The sequence below is a fragment of the Xenopus laevis genome, chromosome 1L (assembly GCF_017654675.1).
Source record: "Xenopus laevis strain J_2021 chromosome 1L, Xenopus_laevis_v10.1, whole genome shotgun sequence".
In the NCBI taxonomy this organism is placed as follows: Eukaryota; Metazoa; Chordata; class Amphibia; order Anura; family Pipidae; genus Xenopus; species Xenopus laevis.
In genome coordinates this window covers 25,861,757-25,882,983 of record NC_054371.1, presented here as the reverse complement: position 1 = coordinate 25,882,983, position 21,227 = coordinate 25,861,757, and the positions used below count along the sequence as shown (strand labels likewise).

The following is a 21,227-nucleotide window of genomic DNA, read 5'->3' as shown; positions in this document are numbered from 1 at the left end:
ACCCTTGGAGTATTCATCACAATCATAATGTATTTGTAATAACCTGAAATATCTCCCTTTTTATTTTAACATTTGGAAATGATTATTAATATTGTTTTTTTATGCTTTGCACAGATGTGTGTAACTTGGGTATGTTCTGACCAATGATGATGAGCTTGTCGTCTGTAGAATAATTGCAATTAGGATTAGGATGAATCCCTTACCATACTGATGCGTCTATGAAATAATTCAGTGTAGGGAAGTATATGCAACTAGTTGATGAGGTTTTACATTAATTGCATCTAGTCTTTTTCAAAAAGGTGTTCTGTAGATTATTTTTGTGCTTTTGGGTTAACATGTAGGTCTCATTTCTTATGATAGATGTACAAGTACTTAGACTCTAAGGGGCACAAAAATGTACCCTTTAGGCAAATCCACAGAGCACTTGCACTTCAATCAATGTGAGGCACTCTTCACATTGTGGCATAAAGTCGCACCTCACGGCTCAAACTGTAGGGTAACCCATAAAGCACATATTTAGCTCCTTGCCCCATACATATTCATAGGTCGTTCATGTGCAAGGGAGAGTCCGTAGATTGTAAGCTACAGTGGGGCAGGGTCTGATGTTGGGAAGAAAAAAATGGGCTGATTTGAGAGTTGAGGGTAGAAAGAGAGGACAGGTTGAGAAAGCTGCTAGAAAGATACTAACAGAGGGGGGAAATAGAACTGGAGCGAGGGAGCAGAATGACAATTCAAAGCTATATGGCAAAGAAAGAGAAACACTTAGGGGCAAATTCATCAAGGGTCGAATATCGATATTCAACTAGGGAATGAAGATCCTTCGACTTCAAATATCGAAGTCGAAAGATTTTGCGCAAATACTTTGATCGAAGGAATAATCGTTCGATCGAACTATTAAATCCTTCGAATCGAACGATTCGAAGGATTTTAATCCAACGATTGAAGGATTATCCTTCGACCAAAAAAACTTAGCCAAGCCTATGGGGACCTTCCCCATAGGCTAACATTGACTTCGGTAGCTTTTAGGTGGCGAACTAGGGGGTTGAAGTTTTTTCTTAAAGAGACAGTACTTCGACTGTCGAATAGTCGAACGATTTTTAGTTCGAAGCATTCGATTCGAAGTCGTAGTCGAAGGTCGAAGTAGCCCATTCGATGGTCGAAGTAGCCAAAAAAACATTTCGAAATTCGAAGCATTTTTTCTTCTATTCCTTCACTCGAACTTAATGAATGGGCCCCTTAGATCAGGAGAAAAGAAAGAAGTAAAAAATATAGAATAAGAATAAAATTAAGATAGCAAGGAGACAATGGGGAAAAAATTAAGATGAAAAATTGAGAAAGGACATAGAATGGACCGCTAATGCAGCCCTTCGTATGAATTATATATTGACTGTAATCATATTTAGTTATATTGCCAGAAGTCCTGGTTACCCAACTACAGTGTTGGGCTAGGAATATCTCCTGCCATGAAAGCATATTATAATATATGATTGTTATAACTGACTTTTCTACAGGCAGAAGGGGCCAGGGTGTACTTTTCGTTTTGCAGAAACTGCTGCATAGCACAAAATACAAATGCGTTGTACTCAACAGAATCACTGTTCTCCCTGTGCCAGTTGTTCCTGCGAGTCTCCGTATGTGGTGTGGGGAACAAGGCTGCATCCCAACATAAAGCAAGTTCTGACTGTTTTAGATGAACAAATGTGTTGCTGGGCTGGCTGATACACAAACACATTCATTTTAGCAGCAAACAGTCGGGTACCATTTTCAGAGCCAAATTCATGGTCAAACATATTGTTAAATGGTTCTGAGCATCTCTTAGAACTTACAATATATCATGTGGGGAGGTTGCTAAGGATTCCAGTTAATTATCTGGAATATGCTTCCCACATCTGGAACCAGACCTTCATTTTAAAGTATTTAGTCTACATCACAGAGGCATCATTAGGGCATGCTATAGCAAAAATGCTTTAAAAATAGTTATTACGGATAAAAAGTAGACATTTTTGTTTCCAGTGTCTTCATTGGCACAAAAAGCCAAATTCAACAGCATCTTATTGTCATATTGTTCTGTTGGTTGGGCAAGCTTAACGTTCAGTTGTGGCCATGAAAAATGCATTGCATGGAACAAATACTAATGAGGAATAGTCTTTTCCTTCACGTGGAGACTAAACATCAACTGAATCTATAACATGTCTAATAAAGGTCACGTCTCCACTTGTTCTCTGACACCTCTCCACATATCTGTATTTATTTTTCATTATGGAACTTTATGCAGCCTAAAGTTTCCATCCCAGGGATGTACAAATAGTTGGTAAATTATTCAGAAACTCAATATTTTTTAATCATTTAATATTCCAAAAGTTTAAAGAAGCGCCAGTCCACTTGCAGCCTACCAGCTGTTGCTGATCTTCAACATTCAACATCCCCAGATAGCCTATGGTATCATGGACCTGGGTACACATGGACCCAAACAAGCTATAATTGTGTAGTCAATGTCAGACTAGTGGATAATTAACATTTTTCACATACATTGATTTCTACAAAGGTTGCCAGCATGTTCCAATTGTCAAACTCAGTTGTGATTACAAAAATAGAGGTCCTTCCTCAACAGTGACGCTTAATAACATAAGTCCTTAACTACAACAGTCTACTTTCCCATGGTAACTTCTAACTTGTAGTAGACTGATCATCAATAATTGCTGCCAGGGCTGCCATCTTAAGGGTCAGGGGCCCTGTTACAGATGATGGGGGCCCAAGAAATGCAAAGGCATGATTTGCAAGTTGCGAAGGGGGCAGGGATTTTTGGAGTGGGCAGGGATCTATAATCTGGGATCCCAGTATCCAGAAAGTACAGGAAGGCCATTTCCCATTTTGTAGATCATTAGACTGATTTGCTGTTTCTCTTATGGTTGCCATCTGGTTTTCACCTGGACAGCCCGGTTTTTGGAAGGGCTGTCCGGGTGAAAATCTCCTGTCTGGACTTCCAAATTACGAAATCCGGATCAGTAACTCTGGGCATGACTTTTTTGTGTTTTCAAGAGGGAGAATTAATTTTGGGATTTGTATGCAGCATAAATGAGCAAGGGAGGAAGGCCAAATCTAACAGAGGCTGAATTATATTTAAATTGTTTAGAAAATCAAAAGACATAAGGTTGTGATAGTTAGGTTCACAGTCAAGCACGGATTCCCATCTTGGGCACCCCAAGGCTGCAGCCTCCTTTGTGCGCAACAACCTCCCCGCCTCTCCGGTGCTTAGTGCTTCTTAGAGTGTAGCTGGGCAGCCTACTGCACCTACAGCATTGCTGCCCTAGGCCCGGGCCTTTGAGGACTCGCCAAAATTCCGGGCCTGTTCGCAGTAGTCATTTATGGATATGTCAAGAAAAAATCCGTATCACTGGGCATCATAGAATATTATTACACTTAACTGATCTGTTTTGATACATGAAAAATATTTTATACTCCATGTTTTCAATATGTAAAATGGCGTACACAGAATTCACAATTTTATGCTATAGAGCAATGGTTCCCAAGCTTTTTTGCACCAGGACCAGTTTCGAGCAAGACAATTTTTATGATGACTGGGGGGGGGGGGAGGGGGAAGTAGATGCGTGGGTGCATTTCAGGTTTACCAAAAACTGTCCAAACAGTATTTTGGTCCTTATCGCAATCAGTAGAAAGCATCAGATGTGTTTTTTGTGGTTTTGCACATGTTATTAAAAATTATGAATGGGTTAAATGTGTCACATTTTTTATGAATTTTAGGCAAGTTAAAAAAAAACCCAGATTGCCGCACAACTGGAGGAAAAACATGGTGTTTAAATTGATTGAATGCCAAAGATAGACTTCACACTGCCTTGTATGGCTTCTCAACCGGTTTAATTTTTTTAATTTCATTTGTTTATGATTTTTGTCGGCTTTTTGCTGACCCTGGTAACTGGCTGCTCTCTGCCGTCTGATACAAGGTTCTTACCAATCCAGCTTTTGGGAAACAACAACTCCCAGGATCCCCTGCAGCTGTCAATAAACTACAAATCCCGGCTGGGAGGGTTCACTTTTTATAATCCCGATTCCTGTAGTTGTCGTTGTCACCCCAAAACGGCATGTGCATGTGACATTTGGTCTGTGAAGGTGACCCCTTTAAAATAATCAAATCTGAAATAAAAGTATAATTCAGATCTACAGCTGTACTCCACTGTGATTTTAATATCAAATCTGTTGTCCCCGCGTCTTACAAAGCAGTCATGGGCTTTAACAGATTCTTAATGTTCCCATTAACCTAATGAAATTACACTCATTAGCAGGGGCGTTAATCCAATCCCCATATAAATAACACTATTAAGCTATTTTGATTGCAGTAGGAAAAAGTCATTTTATTGCGCTTATGCTGTTTACCAGCCCAATTCCCTGTCCTATTCCGTCCTTTTACATAACAGAGTATCATCTGCAAAGGATAAATCACTGTAGTTGAATAGTTACATTCATTAAAGTAATAAACAATACAAACAGACAAGTAGCTCGTAAGGAACATTATAAATTGCTATTACTAACTATTAAACTAAAATGCATACAACGCCTTGTATCAACTTTTAAGGGCACATTTACTAAAGAGTAGTGATGGGCAAATTTATTCGCCAGGCATGGCGCAAATTTCTGCATTTCGCCACCTGCAAATTTTTGCAGGAAAATGCTGCAAAAATTTGCCTCCGAAAAAATTTGAAGCAACAAAAAATTGCGAGTGTAAAAATTGTTATGCATAAAAATAATTTTGACGCCCATTGACTTTAATGTATTTGGACAAAAGAGTCGAGTGCATAAAAATTGTCGTCCACATAAAAATTGTAGCGCGTCAAAATTATTTTGACGCCCATTGACTTTAAAGCATTTGGACAAAAAAGTCACTCGTAAAAATTGTCTCACATCAAAATTATTTTGACTCCCATTGACTTCAATGCTTTTCGCAAATTTTAGCTAATTTTTTCAGAGTTTTGAGAATTTTTTGGCAAATCGAAATGGGACAGATTTGCCCATCACAACTACAGAGTGAATTGTGTTTTTCTGATGAATTTTTGCTAAAAAGTAGTGATGGGCGAATTTGTCCCGTTTTGCCGAAAACTTTGCGTATTTCCTGTGAAACGCCACCACCATCCATTTTTTTGGACGCCAACAAATTTTTGCTGCAGTTTTGCGAATTTATTAGACGCCGGTGAAACGCGGGCATTCGCCACTAATTCGTGCCTGGCAAATAAATTGGCCCATCACTGCTAAAAAGACAATTCTCAACAACATCGCCTGTTTACTAAAAGACAAGCAATACACTTCACTAGCAAATTACCTTGCTGCTGGAGAACTTTCGCTGCGTTTCACCAGGCGAATTCACTAGGAAGAAAGTAACTCTAGAGAAAATTCGTTATGAAATTTTCTCGCCAACGAATCATCACTGACGAAAGTATGCCAACGTTCTCTTGCCAAGACGTAATTGAGCATTTTGATGAATATGTGTATTTGTCACATAATAGTTGCGCAAAATCTGGTAGATATTTCCAAAGCAAAAATTTGCAGGTAAGTAAATGTGTCCCATAGTGTTATTTAGATAAATAAGCAAAGCCCAGGTCTAGCAGAGGCGGGCCAGGCTAGGCGACTTAGCCGGCCAGCTCACCCTAACTTCCACTGTCGCATGCACAGTGACATCACGCGCTTATGTGCATGTGCGGTAATGCTTACGCGCATGTGTGGTGCTGCTGCCGTTCTCGATCGCAAGTTGTCTGGTGAGCAGGTGAGTCTGGTCTAGGGGTAGGCAGAAGAGGCAGCTGCCCAGCACCCCCAATTGTTGCACCCTAGGCAGCTGCCTCTTCTGGCTACCCCTAGTTCTGGCCCTGAGGTCTAGTGACCCATAGCAACCAGTCAAGCTAAGAAAGCTAGTTTAGCATTTACATTGTTATATAGTGGCTAGGGAAGACTAAATCCAGCAATCAGACAGTGGTTTAATGACAGACTGGATGGAATATGGATAGGAGGGTATGGCGCCCTGTTTAAGCTATATTCTGACTTTGAAGCAGTCCTTGTAGATTTTTTGGGAGTGACCTGTTTTTATACCTGTAGCAGGTGTGGAGAAATGGACATATTAGGGCCAGATTAGTTTACCTGGAGCTTTATGTCTATGCTGAAGACTAAAAGGGTCCTTCACGTTCACGGTCACTGGTTTGGATCAGATTCCTTAAGGTTACACTCATAAGCAACGACTACCTCTCTATGGTCCAGATTGACAATGAAAACAGCTCAGCATTAGAAGGGATGGTTAGTAGTGATGGTTAGTAGTGATGGTGAGTAGTGATGAGAGCAATGACACAAAGTATACCTGCGCCTGACTCTAATCTGCCCTCTCCCAGCCTGGACACAACCTGGCATGCTGTCATTACCTGTACCTGATCCAGGGGTGTAACTACAGATGAAGCAGACCCTACGGCTGCAGGGGGGCCCAGGAGGTATATGGGGCCCCATGAAACCCTAATTATTGAGCAATTTTAATAAATATTGGTAAAACAGGACAACCTCTGAATATGTTCGGGGCCCTAAAATGAATCTGCTGTGGGGCCCAGTAACATCTAGTTACACCACTGACTTGACCCACCCATCTCTGACATCACTGAAGGGGGAGCGAGTATATAACTGTGGGTTTTTTTAATTAACTTATTATTTAGTGTTGAAAAAGGTTGCCGAAAAAATACCAAAAATTATCATTTTCCAAAAGATGAAATTCTATAAATAAGAAAACCATCAATACAATAGGAACTAACCTACATTTTTAAATGAAATTACCCATTACATACCCAAAACTACAGTTAGTGAATAAGGCAGACAATGTATGGTGAGCGTAGGGCACGTTTAGTAGCTGCAGTCTCAGAAGACCATCGTGCAGACTCCACTCAATTTCTATTAACTGAAGTGTAGGTTGTTCAATGCCGGAACAAACCCCTCATTAGCCACTTGAATGTGTATAATCCACTGTACCACTATAATACAAGGGAAAAAATGGCCCCTCATTTCACCATGAAAGAGTTCTATATAGATGGGATAACGCGGATAATTCCCACTTGAGCCTCACGTGATTATTTAGTGATTAAGGGAAAGGAGCATGGGATGTTGTTTGAGACTGAAGTGACTTAAGCTCTTCTAACACATCTGAATGCTATTATTAGCCCTGGATTGACTTTTGCACAGCCCATACACCAGTGGCGTGACCCACTTATCTACTGGAACCCATCTGGGATTTGCTTGCTTCTTGCTAATGTACATAGAGCACTTGATTATGCAGTATCAACAGCTTTCCCAGTTACACTTTTTCCTTCTGCGTATGGAATTAGTGTAGACTAGTGATGGGTACATTTATTTGCTAGGCAGACTTCAATGTGTTTGACCAATTTTTCGGGGGTTTCACAAATTTTTTCAGGGTTTGCTGTATTCACAAGGGGAATGAGACCTGTGGAACCTATGCACCATGTACTGCTCTCAGTAAATTACTCCAATGTCTTTTGTCTGTCCATATTGTGCTCGTCTGGCAGACTGGTTCATACTTTTTAGGTTAGGTGGATCCTGATAAATTTTGGGGCAAGCACAGGGTTTAGTTTTAGGGTCTATATCCTTAATAACACGGGGAAAACAATAATAGTGACATTGTGAATGCCGCAGGGCTCTCAAAAGCATACCTCCCAACATTTTGGAAGTAAAAAGAGGGACAAAAAATTTTTCCCACACGTAGCGCAGCAATTTTGTGACCACACCCCTTTCTGTGACCACACCCCCTAATAACCATGTTTGTTTTACAAAATTTGGCAGGTTATGAAAGTTTGAAAATATTTCTCCTTATCTAAACTGTGTTTTTGTGTCTCAAAATTGTTACAAAGTATCTTATTTGCACCTGTTAGCTGTTCTGGGCTCTCTGCTAAAAGCCAATTAAGTGAGAAGCTTTGTTTCTTTTTCTGGCTGTTCAGTTCATAGAAAAGAGGGACATACCAGTACAAATGAGGGACTGCGGGTTGAGCTGTCAAAAAGAGGGACTGTCCCTCCGAAAAAGGGACAGTTGGGAGGTATGCAAAAGGACTTTTTATGGTCCTGCTCCCCCAGTACCTGCAGGCTCTATTGCATTCTGTCTGTTTCACTTAACGGTATTTTCCCTTCCACCTTACTTCTCTTTGCTTAATGCAAAAAAGAACGCTTCAGTGCAACAGAAAGGAGCCCCGACTGTGCAAGTATCTGTGTCTCGAAAGTAATGTAAAAAGCCGCGTTCCCATATTTTCCCCTCATCGTGCCACCTGCTGAGTGAGCTAGTCATATGCAGATTGGCACTCTGAAACTATCACGGTTTGCATCTATTTGAGATCCAGTAAATATACTCATGCTGTTTTTGCACAAATTGAAAAAAAAAACAAAACAAAAACAAACAAGGTTTGTGAAGCTGAATTGAAGGACCTACAGGTTTCAACATTGAGGCCTGAATGTCCATCTGAACTTGAATGCTAAAGGATCACTGGCCTGTATATACCTGCTTTAATACTGTCACTTCTACAGGGGCAGCCATGTTTGTTACACCTCTGCAGTTTGTGGGCACCCCCACCTCACGAAATATACTTCCCTGGGGCAAGACATCACTCCTCGTTTTGTACATTAAAGGAAAACTATGCCCCCAAACAATGTAGGTATCTAAAAAATATATTGCATAAAACAGCTCATTTGTAAAACCCTACTTTATGTAAATAAACCATTTTCATAATGATATATGTTTTAGTAGTATGTGCCATTGGGTAATTCTAAATAGAAAATTGCCGCCCCTGGGATCCAGGATTCACAATCACAGTGTAAATACATGTTAGGTCACATGAGACAATTAACATACAAAGTTCTATCTTTTACTCCCACACTTCTTCCTGTTACAGCTGCAGTATTTCTGGTCAGGTGATCTCTGAGGCAGCACACAGACCATCACAAAATGGTGGCTGAAGGGAAAAGATGTTAAAGGGCAATACTTACTGATATCTGTAATCCAATGTAGTAATATTCTTTAATATGTCACTTAATATGATATCAACTGTTGCTTAAGTATTCATTTTGGGGGAAAAGTTTTCCTTTAAGCTCTGTGCTCTTTTGAGTACCTGAGGCTTGAATCAAAGGCAAGGGTAGGGGTAAGAGGCAGAAGAGAGTGCTGTTTCTGGGACTGGCAAAGGAGCGTGTTAACATTTACAGCACTTGAAATCGAACACGTCAATAGCCAGAACAGGGCACTTGGGGGACAAGAATGATGGCACAGAGCATAGGAGTGAGGACTGAGATGATTAAAATAGATATCTCCAAGCATGTTTGTTAACCAGTTTTAGTTTAATTGATACCCTGGTCACCAGAGGGAGGTAGAGGGAGAACAGTATATAAGGAAGGTGATGGGGGAGAAGGAGGAAGAGCAATAGAGGGCATGGAAGAAATTAGAGATAGGCAGGCCCAGATATATGGAGAGGCCACCAATGCCCAGGCCTAGGACCGCAGGATTTTAGGTGGCGGCATGCTGCCCAGCCACACCCACATTTGTTCAGAAACACTGGGGATGCGCAGGAGATTATTAGCTATCATTAGGATGTTAGTTTTCTAAATTTCCTGTGCACCAATCCCCATTGCTCCAGTCCAGATGATGAAAATTTGAGCGAATAAAAGGGAGGGGGAGACGAACGACAGCGGGCCTAGGGGCGCCCGCCATGTAAACCCGGCCCTGGAGATAGGGATCCCTGGAAGGTGGGTGTAATGGGTTTGAACCTAACGGAGAGGTATTCCTACCAGAAAATTCCTTCTGAGTTTTGGAGAATACTTAATGGCTTGGAGTTATGTTGGTAATTGCCCTAGCATGTGTACATGGGGTATCCAGTTCATAGGTACATATTAACCAGTCATTCCTCAGCCTTTTGGCTCAGATCAAGTGTAATATCTGTTCTTATGAGGCAGAGTCTCAAAGCCTCTTCTAGTGAGACGGAGAAACGCTTGATCCTTTGGCCAGGGGTTATTTGCCATTGGTCACCATAGATGCATTTAGGTGACCAGTAAATGCTACCTGCTATGCATTACTGCACGTGGGCAAATCTTATTTACTGTATGTTTTTCGGGTTTCTTTATTATTTGTAGACATCGTTAATGATGGTGCAGAGGGTACAGTTTTGAATGGAGGTGTTCCCAAGCACTGATTGGTCTAAACCAGGTTTAAGGTTTCTGCAAGGGAATATCAGTCTCAGAAACACCTTAAGGGAACAGCACAGAGACACAATGCACCTTAATATGTTTTTCTTTGCTGCGTAATGGCATTTTTAAATTACTATCCTAGCAAAATAGACTAATGAATCCCTTCTGGGTACCATTCTGAAAGATCCATTCCAGCTGACAGAAACAAACCTTTCGGTGATGAAGCCTTTCTCCACTCAAACATCATGCTTCCCCAGGCAGTATTTTAAGGGAAGTGTTAAAACAGTATGTGTATTTTGAAGGGCTATATGTCAAGAGGATGGAGAGACAACAGCCATTTGCATGTCTTCATCTAGAATATATGGATGTAGTGGTGGTGTAATTTCTTTATGCTCTTAGATTCCCTCGGCAGGTTTTGTGCTTGTCACGAGGGACTGATAAAACCACACATTTTCCCCTTCTGTACTGGCTACGAAACAAAGGGCTAGCCACTAATGATTTCAGCACTGCAGACTCCCAAGAGAACGTCTATTGCTCCTTTGGAAGTATCCAGCATTGAATCTCTAATTGCTTGCCTCAATTAGGTGTCCTAGATTAAATAAAATAGTACCTGATGGAATAATTATCCAAACAGACAGAGGGAATGAAGGGAGCAGAGTTAACACAATGAAGAAGGCAGATTCAATAGAAATGGATTTGCTTGGTTTTCAAGTACCTTTGTGTTTTTTTAACTTACTGGTGTTACAATTATAGATGCCCTACAGGGGAAAAAATACCGTACTTAAAGCGAAGTGTAGTGCTGGGTGGCATCATACTGTGCAGCTGCTTTTCATCAGCAGGGACTGGCCATATCATTATAATGGAAGGAAAAATGGTGAAAAATACAGGAAAAATACTGCAAGAGTACCTATATCAGTTTGCTAAAAAGCTGAAGCTTGGGTTCAACAGGCCCCTAAACATATTACAGAATGTCCAGCGGGGTAACCAATGTCCTGCGGGACCCCCTCACAGAAAAAAAATCTTTGGAGGGACCCATCATATGGTGATCTCTACCATTCCTCCTATTCTCTGCTCTTTGCCAGAGTCTACTGCCCACCTGTATCCCCCTCCCCTGCCCACAGGTAGGAGAGTAGCTGGGGAGCTATTCTTTTTAGCTATAGAGGAAGCAGACCTCACTGTCCGCCCCCCCTGTGACTGCATCTTCTGCTTCCTCTATAGTTACACCACTAAGAAAGGTCGGACTGGGTCGGCAGGACGCCGGGAACAAACCGGGACATTGGGAAAAAAAGCTCCTTTGGGCCCCGCCGGCCCAGATCCGCACCCCGTGCTTCTTCTGCCTGCTGCAACCTCCCTTCTTCGGCTGGTTGCAGCAAAACACAGCGCACACACGCGCAGCACAGCAGGGGGTGGAGGGTGGCCCTGAAACAGCAGTCCCGGTGGGCCCCAGGACCCCAGTCTGACCCTAAGAATATCAGTGTAGGACAGTAATACCCAATCATTGGCTTGTGAGTAACATGTTGCTCACCGACCCCTTGGATGTTGCTCCCAGTGGCCTCAAAGCAGGTGCTTATTTTTAATTTCCAGGCTTGAAGGCAAGTTTTGGTTGTGTGAAAAACAGATGTACTGCCAAACAGAGCCTCCTGTAGGCTGCCAGTCCACATAAGGGCTACCAAATAGCCAATCACAGCACTTATTATGCACCATCAAGGAACATTTTTCATGCCTGTGTTGCTCCCAAGCTCTTTTTACATTTGACTGTTGCTCACAGATAAAAAAGGTTTCAGTATCCGCACTCCAACAAAGCAATTTTAGGGGTGCACGGCCAAATATCAATGATATACTCACAATTTGGAATAAAGCATTCCCAGGCCAGCACTTCCCTTAGTAAATCAAGTGATTTTATTTTTCACATATCACAGTGCTCCTTTTTCAAGGATTTTGCCAGTTGACTCCTGCTTATGAACCTGTGCAAGAACTGAAATCATTGTATTCTACAAAGTTTACCCTTTATGTGAGTCCATTTTAAGAATGAATGACTGCCTCTGCAAATGCAAAGGTTAGTTATGTTTTTAAAAAACACAAGTTCAATATATTTACGTGTACAGACCCTTTCGTTCGTTGGTTTTACTGGTAGCTTTTCAATATCCGCCCCCCCCCCCAACAATGACAAATGGAGATAGAAGATGAAGATACTTGCTCATAAACATGTACATCAGGAGAATGAATACGCCTAGATGAACAATACTGCCTAAGGGAGTGCTAAGTAATGTATAAAATGTCACAATGGGACTTGGTCCTATATAGAAGGTAATATTTAGGTAACACTTTGGGCCTATAGATCTTTGGTTTTGTTTTATAACTTGTAGGTTGAAATTTTATTGCTGATTGATGGATTGCTATGGGCAACATCACCGGTTAAGTTTTCCTCCAGTTTTTGCCCAGCATGATAAAAAGGCCCCGTTGTGTGGTGGGTAGTGATGGGCAAAAATAATTTGCCAGGTGCGAATTTGCGAATCCGGCAAATAAATTCGCGAAACGGCCGAGAAAATTCACTGGCAAAAATTCGCCGGTGTCAAAAAAAATGGATGCCGGCGTCCGTTTTTGGACGCCAGCGCATTTTCGTCAGCGAATGTGCGCCGGCGTCCAACAAAAACGGACGCTGGTGTAAAAAACCCGGATGCCGGCGCAAATATAGTTTCGCTAATTTTTCGCCGACGGCGCAAATTTGCCCATCACTAGTGGTGGGATACCCAGATAGTAATTCTCCTGCCATGCTCACAAAGAAATGACATTAGGTGAAGGAACTGGGGCTTTGCCACGAATTCCAATGACAAATGAGAGAACATTGCTACTCAAACTTTGAGGCAAGGTGCAAACTGTATGGTAATTGCAAAATCCGATGAGCCCTGAGCAGACTTCTTGCTCCTCATAAATGGTAGAAGATGCTACAAGTCTACATAAGTGCCAGAATAATATAACAATATAACTATATGTTTTGATCATGTTATTTCAGTAGTGAATATTGACTATGATAAGGATACATAACCTGGGTTAATAAAACGTTGAATTTTAGCCAAACGCTTTAGCAGCTGGCTCCTTTTTCCCAGAAATTGAAATCTTTTGTGCCTAATATTTAACTTACCACTTACAACTATAAAGGACACTTCATCTTAATGTGTGACTTCATATACTGTAGTTAATAATATAAATGTAATGCCTGATGGAGCAGAATTTAGTTCTTTTGTGAAATAATTTGTCCTCTTAATATGCGTAAAAGATAGCCTGCATAGCAATGAACAGTAGAACTGATTAATTAAAAATTAATTAATTGCATGGGTTCATTATAATATGTAATGGAAAGTTAATCCCCGACTTAATATATGAGCCTCCGATGTAGTTTTAAGGCAAACTTGTTGTCACATAGCCGCTGAGGTCATTAAAAAGTCCATTTCAGCCGAACAGACTTCTCATCGATTTTTAATGAAAGAAACAAAGGAAAGAAAAAAAATAAAGCGCCTGCATGAGAAAAAATTGAAATCTTCCTGACAAGACAATGGCATTTCTTCCTTCTGATTCTAGTGAGACAATAATATACTGTATCTTTCTACAAAAATAACATTGAATAACTTCTATCAAATAGATCAGAAGCTTTACTAGTAGACATGAAGTTCAACCAAGCCTTTTCCCACCATCATTTGGTGGGAACATGAACATAAAAACAAGGGCACTGTGGTGTGATAAATAGATAATGGCACAATCACTCGACCACGGCTGTACATAATGACCATTGTGGTGTACGGACAAGGCCACGCTGATGCGGACTTCATCTTGGAGGCTCTATCACCATACCCTCACAAGTCCACTTAACTCCAAGCATTGATCAAATGTCATGGAATGATGTGGGCCTAGTTACTCAATGCTGTTGCCTTTAAAGGGTCATTGTACTATAAAAGTGTAAGAGGGTAACAGATTTGTTCACCATTATTTAAAGTAGTTCCTAGACTGGGTTAATCCATCCAAAAGATGGACCTGTTTCACAGGAGGGACAGGGGATATGTTTTCCTTTCCAGGTTTATGTTTCCTTGGTTGTTCTGAAATAGACCAGGGGTGTTGAGGTCCCTAGTAGTGATGAGTGAATTATCACAGTTTCACTGAAAAAACTGCAAAATGCATTAAAGTCTATGGGCAACATTTTTTTCTGCAGTGACTTTTTGTTGCAAAATATATTGGAGTCTATGGTGACTTTTTTCTCAATCCAATAGCATTAAAGGGCATATAAAGTCTAAAATAGAATAAGGCTAGAAATGCTGTATTTTGTATACTAAATATAAACATGAATTTACTGCACCACAAGCCTAATCAAACAAATAATTTATGCTTTCAATGTTGGCCACAGGGGGTCACCATCTTGTAACTTTGTTATACATCTTTGCAAGACCAAGACTACGTACATGCTCAGTGTGGTCTGGGCTGCTTAGGGATCGTCATAAACAAAGCTGCTTGAGTTCTGCATGGCTGGGAAGTAAGGCGGGGGCTCCCCCTGCTGTTCATAAGTATGATTGTTTCCCTGCTCAGCAGTTAGGGACCATCTGACAATTCCTATCCACAGCAGTAAATGAAGGGAGAATTTCACTGCATACAGTCAGGTTTCTTATAAAAATGGTACACATTTTTTAATAAAAGTATATTGGAGATAGGTTTCTTTTTCATTAAAGAAAGTAAAAATGGGATTTTATTTTTTTGCATTTACATGCCCTTTAAAGTCAATGGGTGTCTTTTCTCATTTCAAAAGCATTGTCAATGGGCAGTTTTTGTCACTTCTAATTCAGTCAAGTGAGAGGGTTTCTTTTCTTGTCAAATTTTTGTCGCAGTTTTGTGAAAAAAAATCCACCAATGACAAAATGTGGAATTTTGTGGAATCTTTGCATGGTGAAAAAATGTGCTCATCACTAGCCCCTAGTCTTTAAAAAGGGGACTCAACATATGTTTTGTTTTCTTTGAGCCCCATTTGCTGGGGGTTGTTAGCACTGAGGAGCCTGAGGTGGAGGATGGCCTCAATAGCAGTCTCAGGAAAAATTCTGTTATAGCTTGCTCTAGGATTGCAAGTCAGGCTGAGTGGGAGGCTCTAGGGAGGACAGCAGGAAGGGTTAGCACCCAAGGGTGTCACCTGTCAGTGTAGAGCCTCAACTGGTCAAGTCTATCTATTTACCCAGATTTTATTTTTATAATGAACAATCCCTTTTTTGTTTGAGCAGTACAGCATCAATGACTATTACATGGTTGCATACATTACATAGGCTAATGTATGCAACCATGTAATAGTCATTGATGCTGTACTGCTCAAACAAAAAAGGGATTGTTCATTATAAAAAATAAAAACTGGGTAAATAGATAGACTGTGCAAAATAAAAAATGTTTCTAATATAGTTAGCTGTGAAAAATAAAATAAAATATTAGTTAGTTAGTCAAAAATGTAATGTATAAAGGCTGGAGTGACTGGGTGTCTAACATAATAGCCAGAACTCTACTTCCTGCTTTTCAGCTCTCTTGGTTTCCACTGATTGGTTACCAGGCAAGAACCAATCATTGACTTAATGGGGGGGGCACCAGGGGCAGATTAATGCTTAGGCTACCCTAGACTATATCCTAGGGGCCCAGTGTAATCAGGGGCCCATTTCAGTTTGCTTAATATACATGTGCCCATATATGTTCAGATGCAGTGACATCAATGACACATGCCAATACTGACCCAGCATAGAGTGCTCAGTGCACCTATCCAGACCCAGAAATAGCCTAGAAGAGGGCTCTATGTAGATGCAGCCTAGGGCCCCACATGTTATTAATCTGCTAATAGGGACCACATGGGTCATAACTGTTTTCCTTTGAATCTGACCTGCATGCTAAGGAGCTATTGCAAACTAAGTGATGGGCGAATCTGACCCATTTTGCTTCGTCAAAAATTTTCAAAACGTCGAAAATTTGCCCAAATGCACTGAAGTCTATGGGTGACAACTTGCTCGACAAATTTTTGACACAACAAATTTTTTCAACCACTATAGTCTATGCCCCGTCATTTTCGCTGTGAAACTTGGCTAAAATTTCACTCATCACTTCTAATATTTATATCCCATGTGGCTCCCCTTAAAGTCACTGACTAACTCAGAGTTAGAGAGCTGAAAAGCAGGAAGTAGTGATCTGTTCTGTTAGACATCCAGTCACTCCAGTCTTTATACATTACATTTTTGGCTAACTATATTAGTAACATTATTTATTTTGCACAGCCTATCTATTTACCCAGTTTTTATTTTCATACTGAACAATTCCTTTAAAAACCTGCAGTTTGCTAGAAGTGGATTTTGGCATAGTGCGGCATATTCATTTCTCAGGATTATACTTTGCAGAGCCTTGTGGCTGAAAGAACATTGGAAACAATATAAACAGTATATATATATATATATATATATATATATATATATATATATATATATATATATACATATAGTCTGGCTGGTAATTTATTCTTAGAGGTCATATCCAGACAAAAGGATTTGAACACTGTATGTTTGGTTAGGTTAGTGGGTATTATGCTAAATCCAGAGCCTACTGCTGTAGATTTAATGACTTAGTAAAGCCTTTTCTTTATTCTTGCCAAGGAGATGTGGCCTACCTACTCTAGAAGATGAACCTCTTGGTGGAAGGAAAAATAAATTAGAGGGAACATTCTTTGGAAACTATGAGGACTGGATTACATTTCAAATTGTGTTTGTATGATGTTTAAAAAGTCAACATCATAAAAGGGCGCTTTTGCATTGTTTATTATTAAACAAACATAACCGCCTAGGCGTCTCATCTTAAGATAATTAACATAAAAATCCAACCGAGAATGAAAAACAAAATATTCTGTTGAGAGACTTTATGAAACTTTGAAAAACCCGGTGCAATATCAAATCCAGTCCCGTGTGGCCTTTAAATAAATCTGAAATGCAATAAAGAGTAAAGGCTATATGGGTCAGGCAGTAAAAAAAAAAAAAAGTCCAATTAAAATAAAATGAATGTCCTATGCGGTCTACCTGTAACTGGGTCATGTCATTCAATAAGTACGACTTGGATAAAAGAAACAGCATGCGCTACTTCATTCGAGACAATTGCCTTTAAAAAAAAAAAAAAGGAGCTCATTCTACCTTTCAATAAAAAGTGGCTAGAAAGTGATTTTGGCTTTTCCGTTCCCAGAAATGAAACCTTGAGAGATTTTGAAAATTTCCCGTGGTTAAAAGAATATTACAAAAAGAAAAAAAAACCCAAAAAAAACCCAACAAGCATCTGGGTTTAATATAGATTCATTACTCCAGCTGCATGCGTCTTGGTGGTACACATTGGGATATTTTGTGTTAATACTGCCAGTGGATCCATTAGTAAGTCGTAGACAGTTTGGTGCAGACGAGCCTGTAGTTTCTTTTACTGTATGTGTGCTATTCTTGGAGAGTGAAGAGCAAGTAGACTTGGAAATTCAAATTGTTTATTGGCCACACAGTATGGTACAGCTTGTCCTTAAATGCCTAACCTTGACAAAAGATCCCTGTAGAAACAAGTAGGGGCAGATTTATCAAGGGTCGAAGTGAATTCAAGGGAATTTTCGAAGTAAAAAAATTTGAAATTCTAAGTAATTTTTTGGATACTTTGATCATCGAATAGGATACTTCGATCGTTCGAAGTAAAATCATTCGAATATTCGACCATTTGATAATCGAAGTACTGTCTCTTTAAAAAAACTTCAATTTCAATACTTCGCCAAATTAAACCTGCCGAAGTGCTATGTTAGCCTATGGGGACCTTCTAGAGCATTTTTCTATGCTTTTTTGAAGTAGAAGAAAAATCGTTCGACCGATGAAATCCTTCGAATCGTTCGATTTTTACTTCGATGTAAAAAAACTTCGTCTTCGATATTCGAAGTATTCCAATTAGATGGTCGAATTTCGAAGCGTTTTCTACTTCGAAATTCGACCCATGATAAATCTGCCCCGTAATATAACGTAACACTCCATCGAATGATTTAAAGCACACTTTGCTTTTGGAAAAAATGCAACCAAACCCTGAATTTAGAGTCCGATATCCTCAAATTGACATCCATGCCGTACAGAATAAGGTTAAGATCAAATCTTTCAGATGAACTACTTTATTTGAAATATGTTTTGGTATAACTTTTAGTTTGGAACATTATGGGTGGAAATGTTCAGACTCTTAGGGGCAGATGTAAGAAGGGTCGAATATCGAGGGTTAATTAACCCTCGATATTCGAACAGGAACTAAAATCGTTCGACTTCGAATATCGAAGTCGAACGATTTAGCGCAAATCCTGCGATCGAAGGATTATTCGTTCGATTGAACGATTAAATCCTTAGAATCGAACGATTAGAAGGATTTTAATACAACGATCGAAGGCATATCCTTTGATCATAAAATCTCAGGCAAGCCTATGGGGACCTTCCCCATAGGCTAACATTGACTTCGGTAGCTTTTAGCTGCCGAAGTAGGGGGTCGAAGTTTTTCTTAAAGAGACAGTACTTCGACTATCGAATGGTCGAATAGTCGAACGATTTTTAGTTCGAATCGTTCGATTCGAAGTCGAAGTAGTAGTCGAAGGTCGAAGTAGCCCATTCGATGGTCGAAGTAGCCCAAAAAACACTTCGAAATTCTACGTTTTTTTAATTCGAATCCTTCACTCGAGCTTTGTAAATCTGCCCCATAATTTAAAGAAATAAAAGAGTATTACAATGTAGACACTATCTAAAGAAAATAAACAGAGGCAATTCATTAATATTCATTTCGCATGGGATCATCATCCTGAAATTATTTCTCTGTAATAATAAAACAGTAGCTGTGAAAAACTGCACATAGACTCAAATGTATTGCAAAAAAAAGTTTTGCGTGGGACAACACCCATTAACCTCAAAGCATTTTGCAAATTTTTGGTGAAGCGAAATGGGACAGATTCGTCCAAGTTTTTGTACCTAGTTCATCCCTAATATTAATAAAATGAAGGTAAAATGTGGGCTTGTTTGTTAATTACTAGGAAAATAGCTGCATTTTTAAATTTATCAAGGGGCTCACTAGTGATTGCCGAAAATTCGCAAAACACATTGAAGTCAATGGGCGTCAAAATTATTTTGACGCATGATAATTTTTGACGGCAAATGTTATATGTGTGAATATTTTGTCCAAATGCATTAAAGTCAATGGGCATCCAAATAATTTTGACGTAGGTTTTTCGACTGCAAATTTTCACCGCAGTTTTGCGTGCAGGTGGAGAAACTCAAAAATTCTCAGTGAATCCGTGCCTGGCAAATGTATTCGCCCATCATTAGTGCTGACTCATTTTTACATTCTTGTTCAATATACCTTTCAAAATTTCATAACCTCACCCTTCCTATATTATGCCGGGGATCAAATAAAAACAGCTATATTTTTATCATCAGTTATGATTATCAGTTTCTTTACTGAACTGAGTGTCATATCTGTGTTGGGTTTTCAAGATGTTCTCAGTGGTTAGTAGGGTGACAGTGAATATCATAGGATACAGCAAGGAGGTTCATAGACGGGATGGGATTTGGATTATAGGTGTCCATACACGCAATAACCCGCTCCTTTGCTAACTTTGCCAAACATGCTGATGTCTATAACAAACAAGGGAAAGTTGTGCTCACCACTAATTTTTAAAACCATTAGGCGGGGGTGCAATGAGGCTGTGACCACAAAATACATATAGTCAAATACAAGAGTCCTCTGCACTCAACCCATTATCAATATATTTAAGACAGCGACATTTTGTGCATACTGCTACTAAAAAAATGTCTTAAACAAAACAGGGATTGTTTGTCCATATATTGCAATATATTTAAGCTGGCCAACTACGTCAAAGTCATCCCATATCTGGCCAGTCCTATGCTCAATTTTATCTGATTCATTAAGAATTCTATTGCTTCATTATACATTTTACAAAGGGACTAAGTTTTACCTGCAACTTACTTGCTGCTTTCAAAGTAAACCTCCCAAACTTGGCTGCCCTTTTATTAGACACCAGTGGGATCACCTGACTATAGCTGGGAAGGGGGGGAGCTACAACACGCTGATGTCTTCCCAATATGCCCTTATGCCCAATAAGCCATATTGGGCTGATCTAATTGTGGGTCCTATGGCCCACCGATTGGAACACAACGATGGGAATCCAGGTGGTCACACTAGCAACTACAAATAAAAAGTTCCCTCTGTACATTTTACATAAAACAGAATATGGGACCTGAAAAGTAGAATGGCTATTTCATAAAATGGCATAAACGAATGTTTTGGAATTTTTTCAGTTAAGCCTTCTATTCTGCCTAGGCAGTGAGACTTTATACAACAGTACATTTTGCAGATGTTTGAGACCCTAATTGTAATTTTAGAATTTATGTTCCCAATGGGTAATATCTGGTTATAAAACCATAGTGAGTTTGACAACCGCTGGAGTAAATTAATGTTATGTTTTAAAAAATGATTATTTTGCAATTGTGATATCAATATTTTACCATTGTGACATCACTCTGACAAGCAGCATCTGCAAAACTGTCAATGGAAACTTAAGGTAACAAATGTCATCCAAGAGTTATGTTTTTAGGTAAACTGCTACTTTTAAAGGAAAACTATACCCCCAAAATGAATACTTGAGCAACAGATACTTATATCAAATTAAGTGGCATATTAAAGAATCTTATCAAGCTGGAATATATATTTAAGTAAATATTACCCTTTTATATCTCTTGCCTTGAACCACCATTTTGTGATGGTCTCTGTGCTGCCTCAGAGATCACCTGACCAGAAATACTGCAGCTCTAACTGTAACAGGAAGAAGTGAGGAAGCAAAAGACAGAACTCTGTCTGTTAATTGGCTCATGTGACCTAACATGTATGGTTTGTTTGTGTGCACAGTGAATCATACGATCCCAGGGGGCGGCCCTTATTTTTTAAACTGGCAGTTTTCT

General features: G+C 39.8%; 1 protein-coding gene and 1 non-coding gene across 3 annotated transcripts in view; both read left to right on the top strand.

Annotated features, from left to right (window-relative positions):
• Positions 1-21,227, top strand: part of sorcs2.L (sortilin-related VPS10 domain containing receptor 2 L homeolog) — a 575,441-nt gene that overhangs the window by 152,991 nt on the left and 401,223 nt on the right. The gene's annotated exons all lie outside the window — the stretch shown is intronic.
• LOC121396294 lies at positions 9,926-10,120 on the top strand. The gene has a single exon (XR_005962965.1). It is a non-coding gene; the product is annotated as a U2 spliceosomal RNA (small nuclear RNA).